At 38.3% G+C, this 11,811-nt stretch overlaps 1 pseudogene; it reads right to left on the bottom strand.

Moving 5' to 3' along the window:
• Positions 1 to 9,148: 9,148 nt before the first annotated feature.
• LOC113295318 lies at positions 9,149 to 10,027 on the bottom strand (annotated as a pseudogene).
• Between the last annotated feature and the right edge of the window lie 1,784 nt (positions 10,028 to 11,811).

Raw genomic sequence — 11,811 nt, 5'->3', positions numbered from 1 at the left:
ACGATGACACACTGATTCAACACCAGCGCAATCAAAGTGTAACTAAATTACAATCTCTAATTCTTCATTATTCCATGATAAGACTTCTGAAGCAGATGCAACATCATTCATCCATGGATGGCACAAACTCCTTCAACATACACTAGGGACTTGATCTTATTGGAATTTGAAATCTGATATGATTCCATGAAACTTCATCAACAGAACCTCTCTACATCACAATCCTTGCACGACCAAGGAACTTTTTCTCCTCACATCCGGAATGAAGACTGTCACTGTTATCTGCCACAACAACATCGATTCCCTGACGAAGCCACTTCACATTAAAGTCAGCTTCAGGAGAATTTGGGTTGAAATCCTAGAACATCTTCATCTTAGGAATGCTCAACTCAACAACTAGTTCGTGAATGTAAAAGGCTCACTGGATGAAGGAGCAAAGTCTATATCGATAATCATGGATCTAGCCTTTTTCGGTCTCTGGAGCAACTCCAACCATAGTATCGGCATCAACAGGGATATGTGTAGGAACTCCGTTCATGGTATCAACATCAAAAAGAATTTCTGGAGAAATTATAATCGTGATCTAGCATGAACAACGGTCTCAAGAGCAACATCCTCATGACATGGCTTCATCAATTAACCATTCTCTGAAGTATTGCTCGACGAAGCGGACTTCTCCAAGCACTAATGATTCATATCAAGGTGTGTAGACATGAAATATGTTCACACAAAAGTCTTTCCGAAGCTTGCACGATGGGCGGGCACAATCCCAAGTCTTCCTACAAGATGTTCTCATCACCTCTACAAATAAGATACAACACACTTCAGGCAATGGGTTTAGAAAAACGTACCAATGGGTGAGGAATGGGACAATTCTTCCTGAACGAAAGATGTTTGTCTATGTCTCTTCTATAACATACCAAAAGGGCGCATCAATCGGAGATACGAGTTGAAAGATATGGCCTTTACCGTCAGGTCTACGAAATATAAATTTTTTATACGGGATTACAAATTACAAATGTGCACGCTTCGTTGGATGACCTCTACAACTCCAAATTGAGTGGTTCTTGTCTCATGAGATAACTCAGTCTCTTAGATTCAAAAGTTGGGGTCAAGCATAAAATTCCGACGTTGTATGAGGTTCCTGCAGCTTCCAGAGCATATAATATGCAAGCAGCAATTCTTAGACGAGATTCAAAACTTCCACAGTCGATCGGTGTCCACCAGGTCTTTCCACTAAGTCCTTCATCAAGGTACCTTCAACTTCGACCACCTAGGTCTTTACATCAATTTTTCTCTTTTTCGAGAAAAATTGATCGGTGGAATGTTCGCGATTTTCCTCTTTTTCACAAGCATGCCCATGAAGAGAGGCGTTATACCTAGTACTCAGTAAATTATGGACCACTTCAAATCTTCGTTTTCGAGAGGGATGATCAACTCTCATGGGTACTCTATCCAAGTCTTGCCAGAAGAAGAGAAAACGAAAAGGAAAGATTTAACAAAATACTGGGGACTGACAGTCCACTGATCATGATGATCAGTTTCACAGTCCAAGACCCGTGACTCTCATGTGCTAATAATTCATCATAAAAAGAATGCTACCACCAGGACATGAAACCATGGTCATTACATCACCCCCTCTTGAGAGCAACCTCAGTTATGGTCCCGTGAGCAGGGTTTCAGAAGTGATGTTTCTACGACTGACAGAAACAAGATGGCACTGCAAGCACCATGCTCATGTATCAATCAAGGGGTCCTGATCTCAAATGAATCAATGACATTAAAATCCTTCATCAACCGTTCGAGACACAAGCGAATGGTCTAAAGACACAACATGAGTGTTTTACAACAAGCTCGCCTGAGATGATTTTACACTGTCACGCATAAAGCAGCGATCTGGTAGAAATTGGTGAAGAATATAGGTATGGGTCATATACCATTCTCTTAGTATGGATGTCCTCTACAACATATCAAAAACTCATAGCAATTGGATAAACGAGAAAAAAGATGTGGCAAAAACATTGGACTACATACCAGCTGAAAAATTTCTGGAAGTCTCCTGGAAGTTTACTGTTTCGTCAATTTAGGCCCTTAAACGATCTCAAAAGCCGAAGATCTTCTTTGCTAAAGCCTGGAAATTTTCTGAGGATGAAGAAACATGGGTAGATCACGAAAATCCGACATCGGACGAAGATTCTACAACATTTTCAATGAAGACCTGACTTCTGAATTTTCTGATGACGAATTATGACGAAATTATTCATTCACCTACATCTGAATCAGTAGCTACGACTTCCGAGGGAGATCATACTTCATCTTCAGCCGCTAGTCGCATTTGCTGAAGCCGTTGGCGTTTTGCTGATAAGCTGCAAGCGTTTCATCTTCAGCTTTCCTTCCCGGTAATAACTCATCTCGTCCCTGCTTCTCTTCTGCATTCGCTAAGGCTAAGAAAGTGTTGATTCCACCACGGATGACTCCCATATGATCGAGAGACATACAATGCATCAGCTTTCCAGCGTCTCCGAAAGGTTGATTCACCTCGGCATGAACATCTGCAGAAGTCTTCATCTTTGACTTGATATTTCTAGAGCGTTTCCCGGAAGAGCCAGATGAGTGGTAGTAACCATAAGTCACCACTATCTGAGGCGAAAGACATGGAGTCATGGATATACCAATAACAAACGCGTAAAAAAATGGTAACAATCCAACTCTTACCTATTTACAATTTCACTAATTGTAGTGATTATAACGTCAGAATTTCAAAAACTTGCTCGTTCCCTCAAACCTGCAAAGACGAGCAAAATTCATTATTCAAAATCATGACTTGATTTTCATAAAACCGTGAACAACCCACGTGAATAACATCCACTGGTTTTTCAAAAACTAGACATATATCCATTCTACAATTATGAAAACTCACATACAGACATTATTTCACCATGTATAATGGTCTACAGTTGTTCAAAATCGAAACATGATTTTACAAAATATATAAATATTTAACGTGAAACTCACGTAAATTTGAAAAATATATCTATTTTTTTTGCTCCCTTGCACGAGCATCTGTCTTTGAAGCGAGAGTATATTTTCAAAGATTTCTGAAAGCTCGAAGATAAAAATTTTCATGAAAGCTCATAAACAAAATTTTATTACTAACAGACGCACGTCTGTTCAAAAAACAATTCTCTCGTATGAGCATCCACCTTTGAAACGAGAGTTTATTCCACTTTGAGAAATCTCACATATTTAAAAAATAAAAATTTGTTTTTCATGAAAGCTCATAGACAAAATTTTTATCATTAGACTCAGGTCTATTTTGTTTGTTTCTTAAACTAACGAACGAACGAACGTCCGCGCTAAAACGGATTCCTTTCTTGGGCCCGGATCCGTGAATCCGAAACCGACCAAGGTTCCATCACCAAATCAGCGGTGCTACACCACTTTACGCTCCTTAGAGCAACTGCAGTGGTGCGAGTATAACCAAAGACCAAAGAGGGAAAAAAAGGTCAAATTTTGGGTTTAGTATGGTGTGTGACGCTACGGTGGAAAGACTAAATTTGGTCAGACGTACATTATACGTTCGCCTGGTGTGGGGCGTAGACTATACCAACGCCTGATTGGGTAGATCCTAAAAAAAAAAAAATGAAAGAAGTGGGGCGGAGGTATAAAGCCCGCCCCACTAAAATGGTTTTGAAAACAAAGAATGGGGCGGGGGTATAATGCCCGCCCCATACAAAATAATAATAAAAAAAAAAATGGGGCGTAGACTTTGCGTACGCCCCATGTGGAGCGTAGACTATACCAACGCCTGATGTGGGGCGTGGAATATACGTCCGCCTGATGTGGGACGTGCACTATATGTCCGCCTGGTGGTGGGGCGTGAAGTATACCAACGCTCGACTATATTTGGGTTTAGTCTTGGTCCCAGACCAAATATACTCTGGGTTTTAGTCGTTGATCAAAATTTGATCGATAGTACGTTCCACTACGTCTGTTCAAAATACCAAATATTTGGGTTTACTCTCCCACTGTGGACGCTCTTAGATAATGCTCTATCATGCCATTGGGATCTTCGTTCAAGTTGTGGTTCACTCGCGCAATCGAATCTGGTAGCATCTTATCTTATGGCTAAGTTCAATTACTTATTTCGTTCATAACTGGAAAATCACCATCCAGTGCTGACTGAGGAACATGACTGTCCCTCACTAAGAAGGGGACTTAATGTAGATGGTGGATTTTCGACAAAGGCTAAAATCGTAAAACCATAATCTTACATATTCCTGATCCAGCAATCAGATGACTATTGAGGCTCATGTCTCTTATCGAAGCATGAAAGCTCGTGCCGTAAGAGTCTCTGACTCAGTATACTTCTCTCGGAGCATACATGAATATGCAGTCTCTCAACTGAGGCAACGACATATTTCATGAATACTGAGCAATTTCAGTAATCACTTTTACATAGAATCGAACGATTGGACGGCTCCTAGACAGCTTGCCTGCTAGTATAAAGCGATAACGTCTTCAGGATGTAACAATGTTTTTCCTGACTATATAAAAGGCATGTGTATAGAATCTTAATGATTGGACGGATCCTAGACAGCTTGCCTGCTAGTATAGAGCGACAACGTCTTCAGGATGCAACAACGTTTTCCCTGACTGTACGTAATAAATATGACGCTTCAACAAGCTCATATCGCTCAACTCCCAGATAATTAATGCTCCTAGATAGCATGCCTGCTAGTATAGAGCCATCAATTAATTATCTATAATCCTTAAATTCATTAACTAAATATTTGGAAACATTTTATGTTTTTCATAATATTTCATTACTTCAATTCATGGTTTTCCCAGCAGAATTCCATGGGTTAGTAATAAATATTCAACGAACGGGCATCTGAGAAGCTATCGAGTAAGCCCCGACCAAAATGGTGCAGGTATACTCAGCAATAATGCACTAACGAGCACCTGAATGAACGAACGAGCATTCCAAAATACGAAGGAACGATACCTATGCAAAATAGGAAGAAAATAATAGATAATAAAATATCAATCAAGGCGCTAGGGGACTGGGCCCACTAGCCAGATGGTTGTGTCGTGGCCAGTCCCACGCCCAATTTTATATTTTATCATATTTTATTATTTTCCATAATCTCATGAAAATCTCTTCATTTGAGAAAATATCCTTCGTTTCATGAAAAACTCCTTGAATTCATGAAATTTCCCTCAAGTCATGAAAAATAATATAAAATTAGGAAAACTCGTGGGATCGGGCCCTAGCCGGTCCCACACTCCCCTTATTTTATTATTATTATTTTTTATGTTTTCCTCGTCTCATGGAAACTCCTTGATTTCAAAAAATTCCTTGGTTTCAACAAACTCCTTGATTTTATGATATTTCCCTAAAATCATGAAAAATATCATAAATTAGGAAAAGTGCCTTGGGATTGGGCTCTCTGTCTGGACGGCCATGCCTTGGCCATAGCGGGTCCCACACTTTATGATTCCTTCATTATTTTATTATTTATTCCTTCATCTCATGAAGTTTACCCAATTTCAGCAAAAATCCTTGATTTCTTCATATTTTCTCAAAATGTTGCTCAACACACACCAGAAATATCAAAACTCTCAGGACTGAGACACGGACATTATAGTGACGCGGGCATGTCTCCTTGACCGACCAAGGCCGGCCCTAGGGCTTGCAAATAGCTGGTCTCACATGTTTTAATAATTTTGACCTAATTTGCTCAATTGCTCATATTGGGTACAAACTTTTCTCAAACAACTGGGAGTTTGCTCAAACGATCATCAGTTGGTCCCACGACCACCAAGAGCCGGTCCCATGGCCCCTTGGTCGGTCCCTCATCTCTCCATAATCAGGTTTTACTATCTAACGCTCACACGAGCATTATTTTAATACATGATTAAACCAGCATTTAATCATCTTTTCACCAACCAGTCTTCAGGAGACTTCGGTATTTTGCTTATTTGAGCATTTGGGCGTTACATGGTCGACTCGTCATCCCATGTAGCCGGTCCCTCCTTCACTCTATGGTTGATTTTCAATAAATCATCAATTAATCAAAAATTAGGTTTCGAATCCAGAGCTCTGCAGAAACATAATCCTGAGCAGATTCAAACACCAATAATTTTATGTTGATCCCGTGATCAACACTTTTATCATTATTCTTGGTCCTGCTACCAATAATTAATCAAATGAGCAACATTTGCTCAGTCCATGAATATTGGTTCAACTATCAATATTCAATAATTCATCAAATGAGCAATATCTGCTCAGATGAGCAACATTTGCTCAGACCATGAATATTGGTTCAACTATCAATATTCAATAATTCATCAAATGAGCAACATTTGCTCAGTCCATGAATATTGGTTCAACTATCAATATTCAATAATTCATCAAATGAGCAACATTTACTCAGTCCATGAATATTGGTTCAACTATCAATATTTAATAATTCATCAAAATGAGCAACATTTGCTCAGATGAGCAATATTTGCTCAGACAATGAATATTGGTTCAACCATCAATATTCAATAATTCATCAAATGAGCAACATTTGCTTAGTCCGTGAATATTGGTTCAACTATCAATATTCAATAATTCATCAAATGAGCAACATTTGCTCATTCCATAAATATTGATTCGACTATCAATATTCAATAATTCATCGAATGAGCAATATTTGCTCAGATGAGCAATACTTGCTCAGTCCATGAATATTGACTATCAATATTCAACAGTTTATCAAACGAGCAAAATTTGCTCACCTTAACAATCAACATAATTATACCTTTGTCTCAGCAGACACGTTCAATTCGTGAGTCTCAGAATATTTGCAAATTACGACTTAACAATACAAGGGCTCATCGTCCCATAAAGTCAGCAACTGACTCCACAATCACGGGATGTCAATCATGTCATATGGGGGGATATTAACTAGAGTTTTGGTCTGGTGGTCTACATCACATGTGTTCATACACATGATGAGAATGTGAGAAAGTCGTGCAATCAGTTGGAGGAGTTAGCAAAGTAGTGGGTGGAAAATTAACCAAGTCTCCGCATGATGAGCAACTGTTTTTCACACGATTTCCCACTTCCCCACTCTTTGACTCCAGCAACTGTCACACTACATGGGATCAAGGTGTTTACAATTATGGCAATATAAATAAGTTTATGAATCATGATTGAAGGGACAAGACAATCTCTCGTCAATAGACAACAAGAGATTAAGAACTCAACATCTGAGCAATTACTCTCAACAGAGCAAATTCAATCAATCAGAACTTATCTTATTTCTTTACGCAGAATAAACAACACACCTATAATCTTCGATCATCATTGATCTCACACATTTCTCAGCTTCCCTCCTACAGATCGACCCATCCTCTCTTGTGACCGAATTGACTCTGGAACGACCATTGTCTTGGTTTAGGCCGGAGTCCTATAGATTGATCTCTCGAACTTAAAGCACTCCCTTCTTGCAGTGCATCTGTGTGAGGTTAAACATTTCGCTCGGTTCAAGGAGTCTCCTACGCACGGTTGTCTCCTCAATTCCGTACAATCCATCAAATCGTTTTTCCCCATCTATTCCCATGCAGGTATGTCATGAAGAAAAAAACATGTGAGAAGGATTTTAGGGTCGCATGGGTGGGGTTTTCCGCCTAACAGGTTCGGTGTGTTGCAAAGATTATTAGCGGTTTCTCTATCAAGCATCTTTCCCTCAGCAAGAAGACACTTAACGTGAAGAGGGGGCACCATCCAGCCCTTGACTTGATCATGTTTGATCCCCATGGAAAATTGGAAGTCCCGCTATAATCACTTTCATGGTTGATGTTTTCCTATAAACAACATATTCCGTCGATAACAACTCGTACGTGTATAAATATAGCCGATGATGTTGGTCACAGTACTCCAGGATATCTGATTTGAGGTTCGAATGCTCGATTCATTCCCCTCTTCACTATTGGACAAGCCCCTATTGTCTCGGCTGTAGCAAGGTCGTTTAAAAACCACGGGCTATGAGTATCAATTTAATTGGATCCGTATGTCTACTAACAGGTGATCATCCGTTGGATATTTTATTAAAACAAACGTAATATAACTAGCTAAATAACGCTTGGATGCCAAGCGACGCAAAGGAGAGGGAACTTGGCAACAAAGAGACCGTTTGCAATCTATTCCGCAAACCGTTTGTAACTCCCGCCTAACACCATACTGACCCTCACGTTCCTCTCAACTACCAAAAGATAAAAGTTCGTTTATAAAAAAACAAAAGGAAATCCAAAAACACCTATCTATTACTCATATAGACAGTACCAACAACACCTTACTTATGTCTATAGAGTGTAGACTCTACACACAACTACCCGCATCGTAAACACACCGTCTTCTCACTGCCTTATCTTCAACCTTATCGTTAATAGTAAACTTAAAAAAGCACCCCTTCTTCTCTCTGCCTTATCTTCAACCTTATCGTCAACAGTAACCTACGAAAGTAGTCCGTTTTAAAGAGTAAAATATGGTTATACACCAATGAGTTGTTGTATCTTGTAAACACATCTAATTAATGTTTTACAGAAAAATAAGGAAATGATGGGAAAATATTTTTCCATTAACCAAGCATGCTAAAGCTACGGTGATACCTTCTAAAAACATTTGATTTTCGTCACTCCACGATTTGTTAGTTTTAGTGGAAGTCGTTCGATTATTTTCCAAAACAAAAAAACTTAATGAACCGCCATTAACTAACTCATCCATTGGAAGTCGACTTGGTCTTCAATTATTTGGACATGATCAAACTGTTTCCATGATTTCTCAACTTTAGGTGGGCCCCACCAAAGCAAAACCACCGGGTGGACCAAGCTACTGACATACCGCGGGATCCAGCCCGAGTGTATAGTTTCGATATAGCCCTTTGATAGAAAAGGGGATATTTTTCCTCGATGGTTGTTTCTTTAGTCGAGTCGAAACAAGGATATAAAATTGAAGAAACTTGGAGTAGTATAAACCTAAAATCGATAAACAGATAATTTGCTCTTAAGAAAAAAAAAACAAACCTATAAGTGGATTGTATCTAACAGACCAGACAAAATAGTATTCAGAACTTTTATAGAAATGCATGGAAGATTAGTGGACACTCCTGCAAATTGTAGGGTTAAACTCCTTTGACAAGTTGTTTTTCTTCGGACTCGGACAACCTTCACAAAATCCCATAGACTTAAGAACAAAGTTGTCGTCATGTATCTCAAAAGTGTTATTGAAATCGAACTGCAACAACTGCATATCCTATGACATCTCCAAATCAATTGTTGCAGGTGGAGGCGTCTGGATTATAATAAAAGGCAATGGCACACCCCATGAAGTTGCAGCTTTCCTCCCTGAACAACATAGTTGCTCATTCCGCTGAGCCAGATTCTGCAGGCCTACAAATTGATCCTCAAGTTCTTGAAGATACGCAACCTTGTTTGAAATTTTGTTTCTTAAGCCAATGTATTGAGACTTTAGTTGTTCAACGACATTTGGGCCAGCAGCATGAAGCATGCCTCTCCATTGTATCTCTTTGTTTTTATCCTTAGATATGATATCCGCTACAATAAGAATATTTAGGGAATCATACACTCTCCGTCGAATATTTTTCTCGTTATAATTTGGTTTCATGTAAGGTGTTGTTGTTCAAAGTTCAGCCACAATCTCATCTGTAACTTCATTATATGTAGTTCTACCTTTGCTTGCAACTTTTTTGCACAGTTGCATACTAAATTGACGAAGTCCTATGCCACCAACCTTCTTACCACCACCTCCTACTGCCTGTGTTTGCGCTTTACTTTTCTTATTATTCCCCGCTGACAACGCATCATCATATTCTGCTTGAATATTAAACTTATTGAAGGTTTTACTAGAATGAGAAAATCCTAAACTTCTACTTGTTGTTGACGTTGATTTCCCACCAACCCCAGTAGCGACGTCGCCATTACCGGATACATATGAACAAACTTCAGTAACCATCCGCCTACTACTAATAAACTTATGAATTATTTATTCGCTAAGGTCATCGATAAAAATAAAAATTGATGTTATGAATTAAAGTAAGGTTTCAGTCTTCTTCATTCTTCGACTCTACGGAGTATGGACTTGGTAAGGGAATTCTTTGAGAGAGAAGAGAAGAAAGAATGTAGTGTGGAAGTATCAAGTATAAGAGGAGAAATTAACTCTTTTCCCAAATGCAGTACACTTGCTGTCACCCACCCTTTTCTCCGGGATGTGGCATTGTCTTGTTAGTTATTTCCACGGTAGATTCGTCCTCACCCTACCACACCTTGGAAAAACAGGGGCTCCGCTTTAAAAGAGAGCCAATAAAACGTTGACACATAGGGTGTAAAAAAATTGGGTATAAATCTGGGGGATTTTTTAGCATTTTCGGTTGGATAACGATGCTTAGGCACATATTTGTTTGATTCTTTGGATCGTAATCTTTGTTTGCTCTCTTAACCTTCCAATGATCATAAAAATATGATTTTTGTCCTACGAGCTTCTTGTCATATTCCTCACCGGGGTTTCAAAATGTATAATAATATCATCGTAAATACCCTTAAGTTAAAATCCCCGATATAACTCTAAATATATAGATCCTTGTCATTTTCTTTATAATTGGGTTAAAAACCCACGTAGGCTTATATTTCATTGATTCTCTCGGTCTCATGGAGGATTCTCACTTGTTAATGTCAAGTTAGAATTTACGTTTGAACTCTAAATCTACCCATTGTTGAACCATAAAATGTTTGTCATCTTTAATAATCGTATTCGTTGCTTGCTTTCTCACTTTTGGAATGATCATAAAAATAAAAATATGATGCTTGGCCTTTGAGCGTCATTTTAGAATCCTCACTGGAGTTTTAAATTGCAAATGATGTTGTCGTAAATATCCTAAGTTGAAATCTTTATCATATACATAAATCGAATAGGCTAATATTTCATTTATTCTTTAGATAGCATTGGGGGTTCTTTAGATATCATAGTCTAATATTTCATTAATTCTTTAGATAGCACTGGAGACTCTATCTTTTTGGTATGAAGTCAAAATTTACATTTGAACTCAAAATCTGCTCATTGAGCCGTGAAACACTTGCCACCTTTTCGCCAAATCGTTCTTGCTTGCTCTCTTACTCTTCCAATGATCATAAAAAAATGATGCTTGAACAATGAGCGTCTTGTCATAATCCCCATGTTTTCGGGAAAACTCAGTTAGAATTTACGACTGAACTATAAATCTACCTATTGAACCACAAAGCGCTTACATCCTTTTCGACTAATCGCAATATTTGCTCGCTCTATTACTCTTCGAATGATTGTAAAAATATGAACCTCACCCTAGTTTTAAATTACAAAATAATGTCGTCGTAGAAATCCTAAGTCGAAATCTTCATCATAGCTTTAAATATACCAATCTTCGTCTTTTCTTATTATGAATCAAAAAAACTGCATACGCTGATATAATATTTATTGCGTAGTCTAATACACTATTTATTTTTCGATAGCATTCGGGATTTTCTATTTTTTATCCGAAGTCATAATTATATTTGAACTCTAAATCTACCAGTTGAACTATAAAATGCTACTTAGAGTTTCCACTAAATATGATCTTTGCTCGCTCACTTACTCTTCCAATGATATGATGCTTGACCTATGAGAATCGTCTCATAATCCTCATCGAAATTTCAAATTGCGTAACAATGTTTTCGTAAATACCCTAAGTTGAAATCCTTATCACAACAATAAATATACAAATTCTG

This window comes from Papaver somniferum, chromosome 7 (genome assembly GCF_003573695.1).
Source record: "Papaver somniferum cultivar HN1 chromosome 7, ASM357369v1, whole genome shotgun sequence".
Lineage (NCBI taxonomy): Eukaryota > Viridiplantae > Streptophyta > Magnoliopsida > Ranunculales > Papaveraceae > Papaver > Papaver somniferum.
Note: the sequence above shows the minus strand (reverse complement) of the source record. Positions and strands in the feature narration are given on the sequence as shown.